Raw genomic sequence first — 25,484 nt, 5'->3', positions numbered from 1 at the left:
CCGCGCCCAGGATCCGAACCAGCGAAACCCTGGGCCACCAAAGTGGAGCTCATGAACTTTACCACTTGGCCCTGGGGCCGGCCCCACAAACTCAGAATTTTTGATAAGTCAAGATCTATGAACCTAAGTACTGTCTTGTATCTACCTTAGGGGAAAAATGCTAAGCAAAAGGCAGCAATTTTAAAGCACTCAATCTGATATTCCCACTTGCCACTAGACCATACACCAGTGGCTTTCTTTCTTTTACATTAGCGATAATAATTTTTGTTTATCAAGCAAAAGCTAAACAGCAGGAGGTCTGTGGTAGAAGAAGAGGTGGTCAGTTCGCCTCATCACCTTCTTTAGCTCCTTTTTGTTTGCAAATTTCTCTACCACCAAGTCTTGCTCCTGTGTAGGTTTACATTCATTTTCATGGGGGAAGAGAATCTGACTCTTCCGTTCAACAAAAGGAATGATTAACAAACATTCAACCACCTTGAAACCCCTAGTCAAAGTCATAAATGACCTCCCTCGGGCAGGCTCATTGCCTTACTTCTCTGCTTCCACATGAACCAGCTCAGACTGAAATATTTCCTTTTTGTAGAACTATGTTGAAGACTACACTAAGAAGCCTTACATTCCAGCATCCTGACATTTCTGCTATCAAGTATACTAACACTCCAATTTCATTAGCACTTGGTCCAATTCACAAAACACAACAGGTAATAGGTTGATCACATGCTTTGCTGTATTTTAAGTAGTCTGCCAATTTCTCTGTCTGGAGCAGGGCATCTAATTGTCCTCCACTCAACCAACAACTTGTTAGATACCATTACACTCCACTTCCAGTTCCCAATTTTAGCATCATTTGAAGTTCTTTGATTGTGAGAGACAGAAACCAATGCTAGATAACAGAAACCAAAAGAAAAAAGAAAGGAAGTTTATTGTAAGGTTACTAGTTAATTCACAGAATCTAAGGAAAGACAGAATAACCAGGGCTTATGAAGTAGAGGAACCAGGGCTGACTCATGGATCTCAGTCAGGATCTCATGGACAGTCCCTTTTGAAAACTAGTATTGGAATGATTCACTCCCACCACCACGTCTCCATGTGCCAATTCAATCAAGATTACAATACCTGGGAGAAATAGATTTAAGTAACATTACTACACTTGAATGAATCATTATTTTCTGGGAAAGATGATCTATAATAACTGGCATCAAATGATCAATCCTAGTGCTGAAGAGTGTGTGTGTGTGTGTGTGTGTGTGTTAGGGACAAGGAGCACAGGGGATGGGGCTCTCACAGATAAAGGAACTCTATTTCCAGATGAGAAAGAGAGAGACACATTGGCAAAACTATAGATGTCCATTCAGTATACTTACTGAAATAACTCTCACCTTTTCTTCCATTACACTCTTTTTATGTTTTCTTCCTGTGTCTTTGATGACTTTTTTCAGTTTCCTCCATGGAATTCTCTTCTTTCATATGATCCATTTTTTTGTTGTTATTCATGAGGATCCTTTCTTTTATCTTCTCTCATTGTATATAGTGAGAGAAGGCAAAAGTAACCTTCCCCACAGCTTCAACTCCCATCTTATTCTAATGAGTCCCAAAGTTTTATTGTAGTACTGAACATCTCTCTGTTAATTTCTTAATCCACTTTTCAGGTTTCTACAGACAGGGCTACTTAGATTTCCTACCAACATCTCAAACTCAACATGTCTAAAACATAATTCATTTTCTCTCTCTAACTTCCTGACCCTTCTTCCATATTTCTTATCTTGTTGAAAGTAATCACCATCAGTCTTGCTTGCATCAGAAGGCTGAGGATGATTCTGTGCTGTTTGTCCTCACTCACCACCTCCAGAAGAGATCAGCCACTATGTACCATTAATTCTGTCAAATGAAGAGTTCTTGAGTATATTCCAATTTGACTAGCGTGGCTGTCCACCCTAAGTTACCCCACACAGTTCCAATTTATACCTGTTATCTATCATAATTATTAATTGTGCTCACTTTCTCTCTAAAACTTATTCCAGTTTGGATGATACATTTAATGAGATAAGTAGCCACCTGACCAATTAGTTAATTCCACTGCCCATTCCCCACTACCTTAATGTAGTTCCTTGTTATTTTTTCCCTATTCACAATCTGGCTCCTACCTACCTCTGCAGCTTAATTTCCTGCCATACTTCCCCATGGAGGATGCATTCTAGCTACCCTAAGCTATTTGCAGTTCCTTGAGTGCGTTCTTTAAGATTCAGATCAGGTGCTTCCTTCTCTGTGGAACTTCTTTTCTCTAACCCAATTGTAATCCACTACCATCAATTCTCAGACAGTTAGGCCATCCCTGTAAGCACTGCATGGCACATCTCTGTTTAGCACTTATGGCAGTAAACCGTTAACTGTTCAGTCACTTGTCCACCAATTGTCATCTCCATGTCGTAGCCACTCTGTAGGCAAAGATTATGTTGCATCCATCTTTTTGTAGATTAAGTATCTACTATAGAGTCACACAAAAAATGATAACAAAACACATATTTATTTTCTACAACCTCCCCTACAGTACTGGTAGATCTTTGACTGAATATCAGAACAATACAGCTTAGCACATCTGCATAGCAAAATATTCTATTATTTCTCTTAGATCTTTTGATTTCCACCTAGTTTCATTTGCCTTCTATGGCTGCAATAACATTGAGTAAAAGAGAATCATTTTTTCATTGATTGCCATCCAAATTTATATATCGCAATTAGCTTTATTGCCCCACTTCTGCTCTGTACTTTTAGATAATCAAACACATTTCTGGATTAAGATGTCTTTGAAGCTGATCAATCCATAAGTGTCTTTGAGTGTCTCAGGTGCCCAGGAATTATAGCCTTTTTCACAAATCAAGGTTTGATATCCAAAGTTGGACCCAATCAGAGAGTTTAAACTTCATCTTAGACCCTTCAATATGACCTTAGGATATAGATGTCATGAAAAATCATATCAGGAGGAACGAGGAACATGAAAAAAATTCAAATAAGAAAAACGAAAATGTTTTTTAAGATCTTATGTGAGGAATCCCACAAAAATACCTTTTTACACTTCTTTCCTACAAAAATGAGAAAATCCAACACAAAGTTATTTAAGCAATAAATAAAACTCATTATTTCACATATTTAGAACTCTGGAGGTAAAGTAGTTTGACAGTTGAATAATTCAGTGGCATATTGACATCATCAATGACCTCACTTTTTTCTCTCTTTATGATCTGTCATCCTCAGTAAGTTGATTTGCCTTTTATGGACCCAAGATGGCTACAAAACGTAGAAAAGCATAAAATGGAGTCTTTCTTTCTGTGTATCTCTTTAATGGATTTTTATCCAGATGGCTCTCAGCAGATGTCTCCTCTCAGCCTATTTGCCAGAACTGCATAATAGGACTAAACCAAAACTGTCAAGGAGAATGGGCTTGCCCTGGTTCTTTTCACCAATCATGGTTTACTTGCTGGAGCTAGGGAGAATCCAGAAATGCATGGGTATGAGACACCTGAAAAAAACTGTGTTTTTTTTTTTCTTTTTTAATAACGAAGAAGATGGGAAATGGTGGTTAGTATGCAAACAACTGTGTCTGCCATATTTTATATTCATTCCATGTTATTAAACAGTTCCTCAGGTCAGAGCCACACAGGTCTAGAACCACACCCATCAAGATGCAGCTACACAAAGAGTTGTGCCCCTAAGCAGTAGAAATCCATTGCTGACAATGCCCATGGGCACGGTACATTGAAATTTTAAAAAGGATAAATGATAGAAAGCTTTGAGTTTGAATCCAGGCTGTTCTTCACATTAATCATTGTCTTACTGTTGCTTATGTTTCTCACTAAGCCTCTGCTTCTTCATCTATAAGATGGGGATAATGGGGAAAAAATCCATTGTGTTGACACTCATATTGTTCTGTAATAGTGTGATCATTTGTGTCTTTCTCATGTGACATTGCAAGCTCTTTACAGTGAGGAATGTATCTTCTTTGAAATATCCCTGGTAGCTAGTACAGCAGCAGAGTTGATGCCCAATAAGTATAGCCAATGACTGAAGGATTATGTTTACAAAAATGTGCATTAAAGCCTGCTACATATTATTGAGCAAGTAACAGACATTTAATAATATTAGATCAGCAGTGATGATTTGATTTTCTTGATAAAAATAACTAATTGTTAATTACATTTAGGTAATGCTAACTAGAATGTTATTGGAAAGCATACAATATGTGGAAGCTAACACACCTACAGTCAAGGCCTGCCCCTTTCACAGTTGTTTTACCCTCAAAAATCACTTTCTCATGCTGATCCTCAGTTTCCACGATTGTAAACTGAACACCATATTAGCCACATCATAATGGTATTGTGATGTGATGACTAAATGTCTCTTATAGATACTAAGTGACTCTATAGTCACTTCAATCAAACTACATGGTGAGGCTCTGCATAATAATGATAGATTGAGAATCACCAAAAGTGTCAGTTGCTCTCTAACCAGTTAAGAATAATTTATTAACTTATCTGTGATCCCATATGACTTGATTCATCTATTCCAATAAATTTAGCATAAATTTGATTTATTTGAAAACCATTATAATAGCATTAGCTAACATTTCTTGAGTGGTTGCTTTGTATTAGGTCCCTTTCTAAGTATCCCGCACATTAACCTATGGAAATACTCTTTTATTCTTCCATTTCCCAGGTGGCAAAACTGACTTTACTTGGGACAAAATTCTCTCTTCACGATTATATAGTTCATTAGAGGCGAAAGCAGGTTCTGTGCTGCAAGTGTTCCTCATTCCAGAATCAGGTTGGTTATCCATTGTCTTATAAGGCCATTCAAGTAAGGTTGACATGTCTGAGTAATGTCAAAAATGGCATGAAAAGGAATCAGGTAATAGGCCATTTTGGGTTTTCTCAGTGGGGTAGTAATTAAACAGTTGAGCTGGCAATTTCTTCTTGCTGAAGTATAAAATACCATTTGATGAAGCATACATTAAAACAAGTCTGGTCTCACTGTTGAGAAATGATCTCCATTTAATACCTTACTATAACATTTTGTTCTTGTCACTTTAAAAAATGCCTGTTAAGTTTACCTTAGGCAAAAGTGGTATTTTAATACACAACTAAAAACTAATGAAATCACTGGAGGCATCACAGTAAAAGCAAAACCCTTGGGAGATGGTTCAGAGCTTTCCATTTCCAGGTCATAGAGTAATATGATTCCCACTCAACAGAGAAAAAGCAAAATGGTTGTCATCAGGACTAAGATATCATAACTGTAAAAATTACACAGTGGAAAAGTTCTAATATTATAGACACAAATTACAGCGTGAAAAGATTTCAGTAGAGCACATTGGTCAACTCAGTCTCCAATGAGTTTTCCTTAGAGTTCTCACCTTATTGAAATAATAAGTATTTTAACCAGGAAAATGTGTTCAGTGGCTCCTATGAGCCCGCACTGAGCATGCTGTTTTAAACACGGTAGTTACTCAGTAAGTGTTTGCTGAATGACCAAATGACTGGACGAAAATACAAGGAATGTAAATTTCTTCTGTTTTGAAGAACTCACAATCTATTTGGACACAGCACAGATATAAAAAGATTTTTAAAAAATCAAGGTGCAGATATGGATATTTAGATGATCTTCAAAGTGAAAGTTTGGACTAAAGCAATTGATGGAAACCACATCAGAAGTCAAAGGTCTGTATGATAGCATGACACTCTGGAGGCCTGGTACTCACTTGTAATATGGCCTCTTCCACCGGCTAAGAGAGGAAGCAGGAACACACTGCATAGAAGCACAAAGAAAAGAGGAATTAATGTGAGGCAAAGCTTACCTGGTCCATGGTCCCTGACCCAGAAGTTATTTCAAAGTGTTGGAAAGATAAGCATAGTGGAGAAACCATAGTCATATATAGCTTAATCCAAAATTTCAAAATGTACATCAAAAGATAAGCCTTCCAATCCAATCTATAAAATTCTAGCCATCTATGGCTTCATGAAAACTGTCAGCTTCCTCCAGAGATACAGTTCAATCTGCTTCAGATTGGGTAAAACAATATCCAAGGTACAGAGGTGCTGAAAGACTTAGTTACTGCTGGTTAAGGGAGTTGACAATCGTGGATGAAAAGTGCTCTTAGTGCAAAGTAGAATTGTAATCAATGTTATTGTCATTTGAACCACATTGTTTGCAGTGTAACCAATTGTGAAACCAACATCAATTCAAAAACTAAATTAGAAAAACAGATGCTTCTTTTGTTTGGAAATTTTAGTCCCATCTAGTCATATTGTATATCATTTTCTTTGACTTACAGCACATAGAAAGAAAAATCACAGAGCATAATACAAAAACACAGAAACATATTTAGCAAATTTGCGGATTTCATAAGTCATTTATAAACTTTGGATTTACAAACAATTTCAAAGGCTTTTGAAAATATTTATAAACACAAGAGTCTCTATAACGCCACATGTAATTATACCATGCTTTTTCAAAAGCATATTCCAGAGATAGAGTTTATGCAGAATATCAAGTTTCTTATTTGGGGTTTGTCTTGGAGACAGTGAACAATTTAGTTTTCAATCTCTGTCTCCAGTGATGCTGATGATTATGCTAAATACATTGGTGCAATGAGAGGAAAGAGATTTATTTTGTACATAATTTCTAAATTGACTTGTGACATTAAGAAGTCAATCTATACAGAGGATTTATGTCCTCAGTTCACTAATTGCCAACCACTTTTTGTTTCCTCCACAGTCTCAACTATTTTTTAAGGGAATTAGGAGGTTCACTTTTGACGTTTCTGAACTACTACACTTCTATGATTTAAAAGCCACCATCTTTAACTTTGCATGAAATCATTGGCATTGTGTATTTAAGTGCAACTTCAATCATGGGCCTACACACTATGCTGATTTATGTAGAAAAAAGTTCCTAGAAATATTGTTATTTTTTAAATTAGATAGTCTACCAATGAATCGTAAAGAGGAAATGGTAGCTTCAGACACACACACACACAAACACACACCTGATAAGCACTAAGGAAAAAAACGCACTCGTGTTTATGGCGTTAATTTTAGGCACTCAGAAGTATAAACAATAAAATGTGCTTTGCTCCGTTTATAGCACATCATTGTGAGTATAAACATAGGGATTTAAATTTGTTTCTGATCCAATAGTCTGAGGTGCTTCCATTTTGTTTATATCAAGAACGTTTTACTTCCAGTAACTTTAAAAAAAAAAGTCATCTGGTTTGCAGTTCAAAAGCTCTTGATAAAACATTAGACCTCTTTGCGAGCAGAGTACACATAAAGCAGATCCACAGGGAATAAATTTCCTGTTTCTTACAAAGGAATAAAAACTGCTGTACTTGGACTATGGGAGAGTCAACAAGGCCTTGGAAACCTCAGTCTGCTGTCCTAAAAGCCATTGTCTTAAAATAGGAACGCCATTAGGTGAGCAGGAGGTGGGGAGCTTTCTAGAGAGAACTTGGGCCTTAGAATCTGACTGCTTTCTGGAAGATTAGAGAAGCATCTGTATGTATCAGGTGTATGGTCTTCAACAAATGATGAGTCTTTTCTTATCCATAAAATGGGTAAAATAATGCATTTTTATGAGATTATTTTGAAGATTTGATGGCATACAAAATGTAAAATTACTGCCATAGAATATATGCTCAATAAATCTTAATTTTCTTTTTCCCTTTCCTGTCTTCATTTTCTCACTTCTCACAGGGCAAAATAAAAGTTAAAAGTTTAAACTATATCATGAGAGCAAATAAAATAAAAGATATTTTATTTTGTCTCGTCATTCTAAGGTTATTCAACTAAAACCAAATGGTTATCATACCAATATATCATCCTGTACGTGTATTCACTTGATCCACAGATTTAAATTGTGTAAATTCAGCTGTCTTTGCCAAAAGGAGAAAGCAAGCAAGTCAAAAAAAAAAAAAAAAAGATTCTTACCACAATTCCAATAAAGGAGCATGAATCTCCTATCAAGCAAGAAATGAAGACATGTTTTGGCTTTCCATTCGGTAATTGTCTATCACTGAGGGAAGAACAATTTTATCATTTAAAAATACTTATTTTCAGTAGAACATGATACTTAAATTCATGCCAATGATTTTATCTGAAACTCAACTAAGGAAACAATAGTCTGTTCCAATGCTGAAGGAAAATACTGGTTTGTGGTCTTCAACATGACCTTTCTCTAAGATATCTTCAATGGCCCTTTTTCTATATATAAGATGTTTTTCTTAATTATTTTAGAGCCCAACTCACATTTAATTTGTCATCCTGCTTTAGGATTAAACTACATAACAGAAAATAACATTGTGTTGCTCTTATGGAGCACACAGGAAAGGGAAAAAATGTTTTATAAGCAGTATAAATATGTTCTGATAATTTTTAATTATTGTTATTGAAAAGAGAGGATGGAAGAGAATTTGCACACAAATTTGCCAAATTTGTGTAGTTAAAGAAATATTTTCAGATTTTGTGGTTTGAAATTGAAGGAAAATGTAGATATTCAAAGCAAATATTAATGAAAATGTTGAACTAATTAGAGAGATGCTGATTAACGTGAAAATTTATAAAGCAAAAATCAAGAGTATTTACTAAGTTTATAGGATAATGGGAAAGTAAAATAATAGATATGAGTTTCAGAATGAATAGTTAAAAAGGAAAGCATAGAAAAATATTTGGAAAAGCATGGTAACCAAAGAGAATCACCCCTATATGCATGTGCATGTACTACACCCACTCACCAATTACTCAAGTTTTCAGAACTAAAGCAATTAAACAATTACAATAAATAGTAGTGACAAAAGATAGATACTATCGGAGTAGACCAAGGGTTAATTGAGGTGCTTAAATTCAATAATCACTCTTCGGGATATCAAGACCAAAGATAGAACTTCCCTTGAAATTTGTCATCTGGAGAATCAGACAAACCCATTGCTCTTCCTGAGATCTAGGAACTATGTGGCAATTTGAAGCAAATGCCATTAGATACAGTCTTAGCCCATTCTGGCTGCTAAAACACAAATTCCATAAACTGGTGGCTAAAACAACAGATGCTTATTTCTCACAGTTCTGGAGGCTGAGCAGTCCAAGATCAAGGTACAGGCAGATTCGGTGTCTGGTAAGGATTGGCTTCCTAGGTCATGGACAGCCATCTTCTTGCTGTGTCCTCACATAGCAGAAGAGGCGAGGGAGCTCTCTGGGGTCTCTTTTATAAAGGCACTATCCCATTCATGAGAGTTCCACCTTCGTGACTTAATCATCTCCAAAAGTTCCCACCTCCAAATACCTTCAGGTTGGGGATTAGGTTTCAACATATGAATGGGAGCGGGGTGTGTGCACAAACATTCAGGCTATAGCAGATGTTAATCTTTGATATTTAGTAACATAGATCGCTAGCCATTTTCAAATCAGATAATTGGAATCATATTTTCAAAGTATAACTCCTTAATTTCCATTAAAAGAACAAAAGGGAAGGGGATGTTTCATTGTTCACTAAGATTTCTGTTAGCCAGCCAAGCATGTACATGGGATCCAAATGATACTGTCCTTTATCTCGCCTTCAAGTCTAAATTCCAGCCCAAACTGAGCTCATAGTCAAAGTGTGTACATAGTCGCAAAAGAGCAGGAGGAGCCAACAAAGGAGACTGAGAAGGAATGGCTAATGTTTCCAAAAACAAACCTAGGAGGACATGGTAGCACTCCTCTCTAACGGCTTGTCCATTGGGGGATTTGCTACTTCTTGAAGAGGATCTATTCAACACTGTAGCTGCTGAGGCTCACTAGACCCTCTAACTACTATCTATCACTGCTTATCCACGCAGGACAAGGAAAGCCAAAGGAAGAGCATTAACAAATCCTACAGTGATCTAACACTGAAGAATTTGGGGCCCCAGGTAACAACTCTACCTTTTTATTCATTTTAAGGCTGGGATTCAGAAAGAGAAATGAGGTTATAGGCAGTGAAGAGCTTTCGATACAAAAGAGTACCACGGAAAAGGTAGATGTGTCTTAAACTTTGGCTCAAAATATTGCAACGATGGACTAAGAGAGCTGGTGAAAGAATGAGTGATACAAGAGCTGATCAAACTGAAGATAATATGTAGAAGAAGAAATTTTTAATATCAATTATTATAAAGGACAAAGAACATGAGTCAGAAAGATATTAGCAGAGAAGATGCCAAGGAATTCATAAGAAAAAAGCAAATGAGAGGAGAAGTCATAATCAATACTTGAGGTCAATCAGCATAATAATACTAGGGTTTGAGTAATCAACAGAGTAAACTTACAATCTTAATAGAAAAAGATAAATAACTATTATAAATATTTAATCAAGTATGTCGTATGTCTCACACTTAGAATTTGAAACTGAAAGGGCATATCTTAATGAAAAAGTCCAAAGGAAGTACAAAAAATTAGATAGATCTGTATGTCCATAAAATATGAATTTGTAGGGAAATCTATGAATCAGAGAATGGCTGCAAGCTGGCAGTATCTTAGTGAAAGCAAAGAAAAGGAGACATGCAAGTAATATTTATTTATGTGAGATACTTAAAGCTGTTCAGCCAGAGCAAATGGAAAATGCATTATTGACATATATCATACAGCACATATAAAAGCAAAATGTGGTAAGGATGATGAGCTTCAGTCATCTGGACTTATTCATTTTCTATTTCTGTGCAACAAATTGCTACAAAGTTAGCGGCTTAAAAATATCCTTATTTGCTCAGAGTTCTGTAGGTCAGAAATCCAGCACAGTGTTACTCTGTTCCCTGCTCAGGGTCCTACAATGCCAAAATCAAGGTGTTATCCTGACTTGAGTTTTCATCCTGAGGTACTGAAAAAAGATCTACTACCAAGATCATTCAGATTTTTGGCCAAATTCAGTTCCTTGTGGTTTAGGACTGAAGTGCCCGTTTCCTGCTGGCCGTTTCCTTGCTGGCTATCAGCCAGTGGCTATCCTCAGCTCCTAAAGGTCACCTCACCTACATCCCATGCCATGTGGCCCCCTCCATCTTCAAGCTAGCGATGGATCTTTGAATCCTTCTGCTTTGAATCTCTGACTTACTGGTGTAGGAGCAGGCAGAGAAAATTCTCTGCTTTTCAAGGGCTTATGTGCTTATGTGAGGCCCACACTATCTTAAGGTCAACTGTGCCATAATGTAATCTCTGTGAGTAAAATCCATCATATTCATAGCCTCAGGGACTGTTCTGGGAATGAGCATGAGGAGAGCAGGAAATCTGGGGCCATCCTAGAATTCTGCCCACCATAGTGGACATCTCTTACAGGTCTTCTTAGGCAAAAGCAGAGCAAGTAATCCTGACCACCTGATAAACAACTGACTACTCCATGGGGTAGGTGGCAGTCTTCCTCTGCTCTGCTCTGTTCTAGCCCCTCAGGATATTATATCCATCTCTAGTGCTGCCCTTGAGAGAAGTAGGAGTAAACCGAAGCGTATTCAGAGATGGGGAATGTTCTTGAATCTGTGGCACAGAAGGAATGTCTGAGGACTGGGGATGTATAACGTGCAGGAGAAGAGTCATAGCCCCAAAATTAATTCTTTCCTTGACTTAAAATATCTAAGGTATTGCCACAAGGTCAATATTCACTGTATGTCTTTAGGGTGCATTGTAACAATGAACAGGTGGTGGCAACAAAGAAGTGTTCCACTTCCTAATGAGGAAGAATTTACTGGAAAAAAATCATGTTTTTCTTGAAAATCTCTAGGTGTTTGCACAGAGGGTGCCTTGTGGCTTTGTTAGAGACAATAAAGTCTCTAACTTTATTTAAGGTTATTTAAACTTTATTTAAAGTTTATTTAAAGTTATTTAAAGAATAACTTTAGAATACAAGTAAATAGGAATTAAAGAGAAAAATAGATTTATGATCAAATTGTGTAGGAGACTCTAAATTAGCAAATAGACAGTGCTTGCCTCCTACTTCAGGATTTCTCAGAGACATTATGAGGGTCTGTTATTCTCCAATGGAATGGGATAGCATGCAACATTCCCTAAATTAATTGAGCACCAAACTTTTTAGTTCATTGAGACACTCTTGGGACTAGTATTTTATAAACTTACTTGGTAAACTATGTTTTATAGAGAATTTATGCACCAAAGAGTGGCTTGAGATAACTGCTACAGTCTCTTCCATGACTTTATGACACATTCGAGTACTTTCCTAGAACTGGATCATCTTTACGAATGTGAGCCGAACATATACACTGCGGCTGTAGAAAATGAGATAGGATTTAACTGGATCGTACATATTCTCACAGAAATCAACTGGAGAGCAGTGCCTGGAACCTTCCCTCCTCAAAGCCTTAGCTACAAGGAAGAATGAAGGATCATTTGCACAAGACAAATTCTGAAACGCTGGTCCCAAATTCAAAAAATATTTAACGATAACGGTGGAAAATATGAAATTATTGTGCTCTGCTGCTCTGAGAAAATAATTCAGGAAAAAAACCAATCTTTCTGATTTGTAAGTGGTTGGAAGCCTGTGCACTTTATCAAGTCAGGCACTGCATCTTTGTGGTCTTGACTTCTGCCTTGAGGAGGTTCATTGCTACAAAAACGTTAGGAGTTTTCTTCACTGTTTCTTTCGATACGACTCCACATGTCCACCTTCCTCCTACATGGCACTGTGGCCAAATGAAACTAAAAGTGTCCATATATCTGGTTAAATATTTCTTGTAGCGAATCCTCTGAGATTCATTTTAGAAAATACTGCAGTCCAATAAATTCAGCAGGTTTTGTCATTTTACAATTTTTGTTAAAAACCTTGAAGATAAAATATAACTGACTTTCCACGTCCCAGTACACCAAAAGCAGACAACAGTAGAAAGAAAATTGTAAAGGAATCTCTTCTGAAGGAAGAGTTGTTGCATATCCTTATTTCCAGCTTTGTAGGTAAGAAAATTAGGACCAAAGATATAGTAGGCATCTGCCTGGAGCCCCGCCCCTTTTATAGTCCAGTTCTTTTGTATTATACTTTATTTTTCATAACTTTGTTCTATTACGTATGTTTCTCATTATCTGTCTTTTTTGTGTCAAATATTGTACCATAAATGTGACACATTTGTCTTGCAATGCTCTGTATCACGCTCTTCTTCATAGTCAAATGTCCAAGGTAGACACACATAGTTACAACATTATTTCTAGTAGCAAATCTAATATTCCCTAACCATATGTTCCCCACGCTTATGTCTCTTCACTGATTTTGAATTTGTCTACGACTTTCAACACCACAATCTGTGGAAAACCCATTTTCTCAAAAGATCAATTTCAGACTAATTTCCAACAGAAAAGCATTCAAATAATGCTAAATCTCACTTATATTTATATGAATGCTATGGAAATCTGTCCATTTCTACAGAAGTTTCTATCATGTCCAGCAAAGTAACAAGGCTACCAACCCATTAATTTTAGTGAAGAAACAATTTCCCTTTTAATCAGGGTCTATCTTTTTGGTAGCATCAATGTCTTTAATCCAGTGTTCTTATTTTGAGATGATAAAATTTAGCATTCTTCATGTTAATCATTGTAGGTTTGGGGGAGGATGTAAAAATGGGGAACAAGGGAGGAGATGAGAGATATTTTAAAAAGAAAGTCTTAAATAGAACTTAATTTAAAAACATAACTTGCTACCAATGTGATATCCTTATACAGAACATCTCAATTTATCCAAAGACAGTTAATATCTGTGTAAAAATCTCATATTAACCCACCAGTGTCCTTCAGCCTGTGCTGAGAAGCACCAACTCTCAGGCTGGGGGAATAGCTTAGCCTCCGAGGTCCACTCAATTCTTGGCCTATAGGCTGAGATTGTCACCAAGGGAGCCAATTAGTGCCAAATATGTTGTTGTTTTTTTTGATGTAGGAAAATCTCCCCTAAGAACTGGACTGAGATGAGCCATCAAATGATAGTGATTTTCAGTCACTAATGATCTGGGATTTAAATAGAGACTTTTAATTGGGTTACCAAGCAACCTGCAAATATTTTGGTGATACCTGCTGAGTCAATTGGGTAGTTTGTAACCCACTCTCCTCTGATTATGTTATCTTTGATATGAGGACATTACACATTATAAATGATCAGCATGGGTTTTTTCCTTTGTCATTAGCCAAGAAAGGACATCATTGAGTCTTTTGTTCATTCCTTCCATTATGTTTCCATATGTCCAAAAGAGGATGAGCAGCATAAAGACGGCTGTAGGGAATATAGAGAAAAGTATTCATTAAGCTTTTCTTATGCCTCAGGCTTCTTCTAAGTGGAGTAAGAACTCATGAAATCAGAAAGCCCACAAAGAATTGTTTGGTACATCATAATTCCACTTATTTAACAAAGCCAGAATTTTATGTTTGTTTCTTAGATCTGTTTTTAAAACACAACAAGTGAAATGTTAAGGATATGGTTATTATAATTTTTGTTCCACTGGAGAGTTATTTTCAAAGAAAACTTGTAGAGAAAAATAAATTCTGCCTTTCATTGTTTCCAGATGCTTCTGTCAGTCCCAGTGGCCAAACATATTAACTTTTTTCTGACTGCTACTGTCATTTCCTTCAGTCCTTCTTGCTCAACTGCCAAATATGGGTCTCCCTTGGTTCCTTGAACTGCATCCTTCAGTTGTCTTGCCCATTTTGGGGTTGGTATAATTTTTCCCAGTGTTACTATTCTGCCCCTCTGACTTTTAGGTAACATTTCACATTGCCTTTCAACTTCCACTTCTCTAAGTATGTGGTGGGCTGTTCAGAAAGGCTGCTTTCTCCCTTTGACATGTGTGCGGTATAACTCCCCCACTGGACATGAAGCGGTGGCCAGATCTTTGCTTCTCCCAGCTTTTCTTCCATGGCCAGCTTTGCCTTTCTCCTCAGTCGCTTATTTGAACTCTTTTTGAGGAGATATTCCTAAGAGAACGTGTGCTCTGTTTGCTTGGCTTTGTGTTTCTTTGAGCACCTTTTCCTCTCCCTTTGAGAACTTGTCCACACAAGAAATCACATCAAGAGACCTAACTTTTCCATTCCTGGTTCTATTCCACATGCAAGCAGTCCAGCAAATGATGACATAAATCGTGGTGCTGTTCCAAAGATCACATTAAAAAGACCCTTACATCTCTCCATTGCATTTTACAAATGAGGAAACTGAGGAGCCAACATGTTAAAAGACGGACAAATGCTACATAAATAGTACAAATGTCTGGGAATTAAATCCTGTCCAGTAGCTCGTAATCACACGCTTTGTGCAGTACCTCATCACGCCTACCGTTGGATCCCCCTATTTCTCATTCAGTTTCATTTGTCACAGGTGGTCAATAGAAGTCAAAGTGGCAGGAGATTCTCCACGCTTTATATGAAGACATTTCAATTATAAAATACAGAATAAAGGAAATATTATTGAGAAGGGCAATTGAAATGGAGAGAATGGGAAAAAAGTCATGAGAAACTTTTTAGTTATGAGTTGAAGCTCTAAATGTTTATGCAAGAGGAAAGAGCATCCCACACTATTGGGTATTGTGTACCTGTGAATCAGTGCCCTCCTACCTGCCAAAGTGTCAAAAGTTCAGTGAAAAATAAAACAAAACACACACCTGACAGGATACTCTTTCAAAGGATTATACTAAGAAGTTTGGGGTTAGTGGAATATCTGTCTGTTGATTCTCGATTTAGCACTGAGGCTTGGAAAGGTATCTAGGGAAATCCTGCGTATTCTTCTTTACAAACTTTCCCAAATGTAGTTTTTATGTTGCACTCCTTAAAAGATCATTTCTCAGTTCATTTTGAGCTGAACGATCAGCTGAGCTCCCATTAAGACCCTCTGCAAGGACAACTGTTAAAGATGAGGTTGCTGAATTATGAGATGTGACGTCTGGCTGATTTTTTTCATTTTTATTGTTTCCCCCCTTCTTTCTCTTCTCTGACCAGCCTGAAGCATGATACAGAGTAGGCTGGGAACTACCAGCTCACAATAAAGTAATATTCTAATTATCCTCCTTTTGGTCAGGGTTCCTTTTGACAGGTGTCAACTAGATTTAAAATGGTTGACTGCTGGGTTTTTTTCTTTTTTTCCTTTTTTCTACATTGTTACTCCTTGAAGTAGGGTTAAATGCTGACATCCCTTTGTGCTTAACTAGAGACAGCTATCAAAGAAATGTATAAATTACAGCTCCGGTTACATGGACACTTAGAAGGCTCAAATCTACCTCTAGACAAAATGCACAGTTGAGCTTGGCTATTTTTTGTGAACAGAGTTGTGAAGTTTGGTTTATGAACTCTCATGTTCCACATGGATCCTATTCATTCTTTCAGGTACTTTTACAAGTGGGATATTCTAGTTAGTTATTCTATCTTTTTATCTCTTGCATGAATAAATTACAGAGTTCTGCTTCTTATCAAAGAAAGCATTCAACTCACCATCTAGGGAACACAACATGTTTTCTTAGACCATAAATTATTCTTAAAGAAAATCTTAGATGAGTCGGACACTCTTTGTGGTGTGTGTATATGTGTATGCGAGAGAGAAAGAGAATGTGTCTGTTTGATGGCATTAGTACTAAACGGCCATCAACAGACTTGCAGATTGTCATCATATCTGTCAATCCTGAAAGCAAACTTGCCTGAAAAAACAAACAAGCACGCAACTATCAAAAATACCCTTTCTGACTCCTTGACCAACAACTGTGAATGATAAAATATGCCCAGCTCTTCTCCTATGGTATTTTCTTCCTGCTTATTGGCAGAGAATGTGATTTCGTGGTAGAAGGTTGGAAAATGACCCCTTGTAATGATGGAATTTACATAAATAAATGCTGATAGCACAAAACAGATAATATGCTGTGGGTATCATCACAATAAGTTGTCTCCTACTGACACAGAGTCTAAGTTGGAAGCACACAATTATGCAAATCAAACTAATGCCAGTTGCTTATTACTGTCATGGTGGTAAAGGCAAAAACATATCCTCCATAGACAGCTCAAGGCTGGGCTACAAGCCAAAATGTTTGGTTTTGCTGACATAGTAACTGAGTCAACAAAAATAGGTTATAATAGTAATACATCAGAGGGATCCACATCAGGGCAGACCTGAAGCTTAATGGACTGTGAATCCTATATCCATGCAGAGAGTCCTTTCACTGGTATTGACCCATGATATGTCTGTTTCCCCATTTGCCAATTCTATAGAATAGATTACAGAAGCAATTTGGGGAGGACCAGAAATGTCTGCAAGATATTTTATTAGCTTTTCCTAAAACAGATGATATGACATTTATAAATACTTAACTAATGTCATCTCTCCCAGGTTTAAACACTTCCCAGAATATTTCAGAATACCTGCTGCTGTTTGATCTAGTTCTGTGTTGATTTCTCATTATGGCGCTGGAGAGGCTTTCGAACAATAGAGTGTTCATTTGCCACCTAAATATCTTTCTTATTTTTGAAAAGTAGAGCAGCTGTTACCAGAATATTTAACCCTAGAGAGTAGCTAATGGATCCATTTTTCATGCAGCAAAGCTGAGAGCACATGCAGCCTAGTGTGGAGGTTGGTGAAGCAGCGATTGCTGACCTACCAATTTAACCCATCTCTCTTCTGAGTGACAGTGTCACATGTGTTGTGGGCTGATCCCTTGAATGGCCTTGTTGCTTCACCCTCGTGGTATCCATACCCTTTGGCATGAGACTTTGTAGTTCTTCCCATTAAGAAGTGGACATACTTCCTTGCCTGCTGGCTCTGAGTTTAGCCATGTGACTTGCTTTGGCCAATGAGATATAAGCAGTTGTACCAGAAGCAAAGGCACAGAAAAGCATTTGCACTTTGTCACTCCTGCTTAGGTTCTCTGGCCACTGTCTGGGAAGAACATGTCTAGTCTTGCTTGCTAGAGGGCAGGAGACACATGGAAGAGACCTGAGTTGTCTCGTCAGAGTCAGCCTAGATCAGTCAACATTCAGCCAACCCCCAGATAACCGAGTGAGCTCAGATCAGAACCATCTAGCTGAGCCCAGCCTAAATCATAGATTCACGAACTAATAGATGCTTAATGTTTCAAGTGCCTGAGTTTTGCACTGCTTTTAAGCATCATTATTGTGTTGGTAGACGACTGGTGAATTTTTACAAAGTTTTACAAGATTTGAAAAAATGCAAAAGGAATCTGCCTTATATATAATGAAAAAAGAGATTATTGAATCACCAGATTTAAAATATAAACATATAGGGGCTGGCCCCGTGGACGAGTGGTTAAGTTCGCGTGCTCTGCTACAGGCGACCCAGTGTTTCGTTGGTTCGAATCCTGGGCGCGGACATGGCACTACTCATCAAATCACGCTGAGGCAGCATCCCACATGCCACAATTAGAAGGACCCACAATGAAGAATATACAACTATGTACCGGGGGGTTTGGGGGAAAAAAAGGAAAAAAATAGGATCTTTAAAAATAAATAAAATAAATAAAATAAAATATAAACATATAGGAAAATGCAAATCAAAACTGCAGTGAGGCACCACTTCACACCCACTAGGACGACCGTAATCAAAGACAGACAATAACAAATGTTAGCCAGGATGTGGAGAAATTGGAGCCTTCATACATGGCTGGTAGGAACGTAAATGGTGCAGCCACTTTGGAAACAGTTTAGTAGTTCACCAAAATGTTAATCATAGGAATTCCACTCCTAGATATATATCCAAGAGAATTTAAACCTAGGTCCATGCAAGAACTTGTATACAAATGTTCATAAGAGTGTTACACGAATGGCCAAAAAGTGGAAACAACTCAAATGTCCATTAACTGATGAATGAATAAACAAAATTCAGCACATTCATACGACGGAAAATTATTCAGCAACAAAGAATAAAATACTGATATATGTGACGACATATAAATCTTGAAAACATCATACTAAGTGAAAGATGCCAGTCACAAACGAGCACATACTATATGATTCTATTTAAATAAAATACCTAGAATAAGGAAATCTAGATGTTTCCTAGAGCTGGGGCCAGGGGACGGGGCATGGGGAGTAACTGTTAATGAGTGGAAGGATTTCTTTTTGGGCGATAAATATGTAAAATTAGATCATGGTGATGTTTGTACAATTCTGTGAGTATACTAGAACCAATTTGACTGTAAACTTTAAATGGGATATTTTTATAGTATGTGAATTATGTCTCAATAAAGCCGTTAAAAAATATATATATAAACACTTATCCCAACTCTGGCCAAAGCATGGCTTGGTCTTTATTTTAGACTCTTTTTCCATCCCTCTCAAATTCCTGGACTTTGGTCGTTTTTCATTTATTTTATAGAAATGTTAATATTGATTGGAAATACTTTGTAGCCAAAATAAAACAAAACTCTTAGAGTTGTTTCTTTAGAACCGCATGCTACTGACTAGATTTGACACATTTTAGAAATGAAACAATGGTGAATTTTTGACATTCACTACTAGACGCTGATTTTCACAGAGCTCCAGTTCTGCCTTTTCTTAACTTGTTTTCTATGAAACTCAGTCATGCTCTTCTTGCTCTTAAAATTAATCTGTGAAAAAGAAGGATACTCCTTGTCATTTCTTAGGGTTTGCACGCAGAGGCCAACTTCAGTGTGTACACTACAGCCAAACCGGGTGTGCTCGGAGCTCCTCCTGAATTAAAGTCCACCGACTGTCTTCCAACCAGATTTGAGGTTTGACTTGCTTCATCTTTTTGTTTCATATTGTTTTGTTTCTTTAAATTTTAATTTTTGTTTTTCTAGCAGTAACATTGTATTATAGCATTATATAACTTTCAGATGTACATCATAATATATTTTGAATTCTGTGTAGATTACATCATGTTCACCACCCAAGGACTAATTATAATCCATCACCACACACGTGTGCCTAATCACCCCTTTTGTCGTCCCCCGTGCCCCCTTCCCCTCTGGTAACCACCAATCCAATCACTGTTGCTTTGTGTTTGTTTGTCGTTGTTTTTATTTTCTACTTATGGGTGAGATTATATGGTATTTGACTTTCTCCCTCTAATTTATTTCAAAGGCATAATACCCTCAAGTTCTAGCCATGTCATCACAAGTGGCTGGATTTCATCATTTCTTATGGCTGAGTAGTATTCTACTTGTTTATATACCACATCTTCTTTACCCATTCATCCCTTGATGGGCACCTAGGTTGCTTCCATGACTTGCTTCATCTTTTGAAAGTGAGTAAATGGACAGTCCACAGCTCTGTCACTTGCCCTTCCCCTTCTGGCATTTCTTGTTACCTAGGAGCCTGTCATACTACCCACTGCCCTGCTCCCATCCCCACTCTCTCCGCCACCACAGCCACACCTTGCTTCATGCCCTCATTATTTTTTGTCTAAATTATCGCTTTTTCCAGACTGGTTCACTTGCTTCTGCTTTCACCCTCCTCTCGTCTGCCCTCCTAATTGCCCTCAGAGTGATGGGTGTGAGTAAATATCCTGACCATTTCAAGCCCTCACACAAAAAATTTCACAGGCTTCCTTTTGCTCCAGATACAATTAAATTTTTGTAGTGTAATTTGTAAGGCTCTTTGTGATCTGACTACCACATGAAATCTTGCCCCTCTCCCCCTTGACTGAGCGGTAAGCTGCTTGCTCTTCTCCCTCATGCCTTTGTGTAAGTGCTCCCTTGTCTTTGTGGGTGGGGGAGGGGAGAAATTAAAACTGAAAATAGATACATATACTGGGGGGAGGGGCAATATAAAATTGCTGTCACGCAAGGTAAAAAAGATCGAGAGATCTGCTGTACAATGTTGTGCCGACAGATAATACTGAACTGTACACTTAAAAATTTTTTAGGAGGGTAGATCTCATAATACGTTTATAAATAAAATAAAAAATAGATGAATACATGAATGTTTATATAGATGCAAATATATCTTCACTGACCCCTCTTCATCTGATAACCCCCTGCTCATCCTCCAGAAATTCCTTGAAAACCCATCTGGGCTAAGTGTTGCTCTCCATGTTTCTAGAAGCAATGTGTGCCCACACCACACAGCATTATGACTTGTAAGTTTTTTTTTTTTTTTTTAATTAATGTTATGATAGATTACAACCTTGTGAGATTTCAGTTGTACATTTTTGTTAGTCATGTTGTGGGTACACCACTTCCCCCTCTGTGCCCTCCCTCCACCCCCCCTTTTCCCTGGTAACCACCAATCAGATCTCCTGATCAATATACTAACTTCCACCTATGAGTGGAGTCATATAGAGTTCCTATGACTTGTAAGTTTTTGTTCCAAACTCAGTTCACAGAGAATTATTTCCAGTCTGCATAATGCCTTTCTTTTTTCACTGTCATTCATTTGTTTATTTATTCCCTTATCCCCATTTCTTCCTGCCACTTCCTTCCCCCATAGACGTATGCTGTATTGCGTTTTTTGGATCCATAAATGTGCTTGGATTTTTGATTTTAGAAAATTCTTTCTGAAAATAATGTATTGTCATGTCTGTGTATATTTTTCATTAATTGCCTGTTTACCTTGTAGTGTCTGATACAGAGTAAGAACACAATAAATGTTTATTAAATCCATGTGTGAGACAATAAATTAATGAATTAAAAGGTCTAAATGTTCGTTGAATTTCTTTTCTTTTTTTTATTTAAGATTTTATTTTTTTCCTTTTTCTCGCCAAAGCCCCCCGGTACATAGTTGTATATTCTTCGTTGTGGGTCCTTCCAGTTGTGGCATGTGGGACGCTGCCTCAGCATGGTTTGATGAGCAGTGCCATGTCTGCGCCCAGGATTCGAACCAACGAAACACTGGGCCGCCTGTAGCGGAGCGCGCGAACTTAACCACTCTGCCACGGGGCCAGCTCCTAGTTGAATTTCTAATGACCTTTGGTGGACTTTTCAAGTTTCATAGCTCTTGTCAATTATCTAACCATGAGAACTTGCAATAAGAGCTAAAATCTTAAACTCTGAAACCATTGGAATCTCAGCCTCTTTTGCTACCCGTTTCTTCATTCTCTGAGGTGTTGCTCGAGCACTCTTGCCCTGTGAACGCTGGCGGATATTACAGACCATCTTGTGGACAGTGGTTTAAATGTTTGACAGAGTTCTACTCCTTTCTCGAATCATTGCTGATTATTAGCTGAAGTGATCCAGCCAGAGGGAACCTGAGGTTTCCAACCAATCCAAAGTCATTTTCCTCACTCCCATTACCCACTAGAGGACTGCAAAGATTCTTCCCTTGACTTTGAACCCCTAGCTTGGTTTACAGTGCGCTTGCCTGTGGTTTAGAAACCAAGCGTGTCAGCACTCCTTTTACTGCCTCAGAGTAGCAGCAAATGTGTTTTGTTCTCTCCTTTCAAAAGCGAAGATTGTATTTTAAAATCACTCTAGCCCCTAGGGAACCACTCACTCCTAACTCTCTGACAGGCCATGAGGACCTCAAAATTAAGAAAGATGTCCAGAAATGTAAGTTTGTACAGAAAGAACCAGAAAACCACCCAGACACATAACGACTCAGTTACGTGCCTGGTTTCTGTCAAGAGAAATGTGTGTCTGAATTTTCAGGCTCATAATAGACATGTGCAGCTAACTGACTTTTATCTTGCCTCTGTCATATTGATCTATCAGTGAATCTATAATAGAAGATGGGAGCCTGGAACAGTAAAAAGTAATAACCATTGAGATGGATAGCCCGAGCAAAAATGTAGTTTCATGGGGACGCTTAGTGTGAAGAACTGTAGATTCATGTCAAGGGGGCATAAGTATCCCCTTCAAAGCCAACTGTTAAAAACACCTAGTGCACAGATGACCTGCCTTCAGAATATGATATGTTTCTGTATTGATTTTCAGAGTTTCAAAACAACAGGAAATAGCCAAGTGAAAGTTTCTTTGCAGAGCACTAAAAGTAATTTACCTTCTTCCTTTGATTTCAGCTTCAGATTTTGTTTTATGGTTCAAAGTACAAGTGCTTATTTTTAAAAATTCATTTCTAACTTATGGTAGAAGGCAGCACTGGAGACCAAGGCAGTGTGGAACAAGAAATGAGCCACAAAATAAAACACAACAAACCCCCCAAATTACATTAATGGAGTTTGCGGTAAGTCATTATACACTGAAGCTTGTCTTAAGCACCGGCCCATGGATGGGGCGGGGGGGCAGGGTTTTACCATTACCATAGTATTCTGAAGAAAAGATTGAAGAGCCTGTAAAATGATCAATACTGTGGCTTTGAAGTTATCTGGGGTTGGCTTATGATATTCCATCTTTAGTACATATCTTTGCAGGAAAACATTGGCACATTAAAAAAACTAGCCTTCCAGGACAGAAGAAAAACAGTGTAGTTTTCAGTGCAAATTTTGCCAGTTGCATGTTATTAATGTCCGGCAAATGCTAAATATGGTGTAATACTAATAATTTACGACTCCTAGGGAGACCTCTTTTTTTCAGACATAATGTACTTTGTATTCACATATATTTGCTGTTTGCAGTATATTGAGATGCAGGAAAACAAATCTCAGTTGATTCAATGCCCAAATTTGATATTTGTTCCTGCTGTTTTCATCGTTTTTGGCTTTAGGAATTTGTATCAGTCAAAGTTCTGGCAAGAAGCAGATGGGGCACTCAAAAGAAGTGACTGAAGAGAGTTTCAAAGAAGACCCAAAGGGTGGGCAGAGTTAGGGGGCACCAACCAAGGAGGGGGAAGCAGGCATTTCTGAGCCTCCTAATCACTAGCAAGGCTGAAGCGACAAGAAGAGAGAGTGTTTAGGAACTAGGGTGAGGCCCGCATCTGAAGGGAGGGTCGCCCAAAAGGAGCCGGTGGAAGAGGAACTCAGACACTGCCCACCCATGACCCAATGAGAGGGAACCAGAGAACAAATACTCCAATTTTTCTTTCCTCATGTCCCCCACTTCTACTAGGGCTTTCCATTGGCTGAGCCTCACTGAAGCCAGAGGAAAAGAAACTTAGTTTCAGTCCCTTCAGATCAGCCTCCTGGGGAGAAAACTGGAGAATGATCTGGAGGGGCAAACGGAAAACGACCATCACAGCGGTATACAGAGTCGTGCTTTGTTCTAGATGTATGCTCTGTGCTTTTAGAATTGGCGATATACTTGCAGGTCCTCAGCTGCAATAGAACTGGAAAATGCAACCCTTTTAACATACATGTGACGTACCCTGACCAAGTTAAGAAGGATATTTGGCTTTGGGAGTTATAAGTATGAAATAAGAATATCTATAAAAGCACGGGAGAAACTGTTCAGATCTTGAGAAATAGAAGTTAAACAAAATTAAACAAAGGAGTACAAAAGAGATGGGAATCTGTTAACCTCTGCCTTCTGCTTCTTAGCAAGCGCAACATTGCAGCAAGGACAAATACTGTGATAATGTGCCCAGGAGCCGTGGGAATGACTAACCTCTTCCTCACCTCCCCACAGACCCCATTAAAAAAAAAAAACTTTTAATTCAGCCTATGGAAATATTCCCCCAGGTTACAAGAAAAACAGCAGGAAACAGGAATTAGCTTTGAAGACATTCAATCATAGATGCTATTTGAAAATAGTGCATTGTATCCATAAAGGAAGAAATATCAGTGTCACATGTTTGCCAGAGCAAGGTTAAAATGTTCATGAACTTTAGGCTATTCTTTTAAAATCACACCCTTGTAAGGAGCCTATTTATTACAAATATTTGAATTTGTTAAGTTTTAGATATGGGCTAAGTTAGTTTTGTTTTGTGTATTTATTTATTTTTTCATTCTTAGATGTTTTCACTGTGCTTTTTGCAATCAAATAGCCTGGATTGGAAGATTAGAATAATATGGGTCTCACTTAAAATACTCAAATTTGTCTACTTTCTTAGGAAACTGACTTTCTGGGCTAGAATATTTACATTCTATACAGAATTGAGGTCTTATGTTACACATTGGTTGTGTTTTAAAAGACAAATGTAATAGGCACTTCCTTGTATAGGTAAATTATCTGTCCACTATCACCTATCTATGAATCTAAATTTATAATAATTCAAGTACAAAAAAGTAGCTGACATTCAAATTTCTCTCTAGAAATTGCCAAGAACTGGAGAAGTGCCGAGCGCTTCTCTCAAAGGATGTTGACATTTTGGTTCCATTAGAACAGGATATAATGTATATCTACATGTTAGCTGCAAAGAAAAGTACTGCTTCGAGAGTGGTAAAAATATATGTGGAGGACTCATTTCAACATATGACTATACACATACAAACACAAACATACACACGCTGAGCTGGGAGGGGACTGTGACGAAAGAGGATAAGATTCAAAATCAGAAAATTTACATTCAAACCCTGACTCCGCCCCTTCCTAATTATGATCCTAACTCTCTCCTACCTCTTATTCCACCAACCACTTCTCTAGCTACTACCCCCAATCCTGGGTTCTCATCCATAACTTGTATATTTATAATTCCCTGAATTCTCTTTATGGCCACTTGCCGTTACTCATT

The 25,484-nt window shown here is 37.8% G+C and overlaps 1 long non-coding RNA gene across 1 annotated transcript in view; it reads left to right on the top strand.

The window, feature by feature from the left end:
- The window catches only part of LOC138924144 (uncharacterized), a 44,647-nt gene extending 23,035 nt beyond the window's left edge, over positions 1 to 21,612 (top strand). Inside the window, exons 2-3 of the long non-coding RNA XR_011438856.1 lie at positions 19,607 to 19,714; positions 20,067 to 21,612. This is a non-coding gene — a long non-coding RNA (uncharacterized lncRNA). The remainder of the gene's footprint in view (positions 1 to 19,606; positions 19,715 to 20,066) is intronic.
- Positions 21,613 to 25,484: the final 3,872 nt, after the last annotated feature.

The sequence above is a fragment of the Equus caballus genome, chromosome 5 (genome assembly GCF_041296265.1).
Source record: "Equus caballus isolate H_3958 breed thoroughbred chromosome 5, TB-T2T, whole genome shotgun sequence".
Classification (NCBI taxonomy): Eukaryota; Metazoa; Chordata; class Mammalia; order Perissodactyla; family Equidae; genus Equus; species Equus caballus.
Note: the sequence above shows the minus strand (reverse complement) of the source record. Positions and strands in the feature narration are given on the sequence as shown.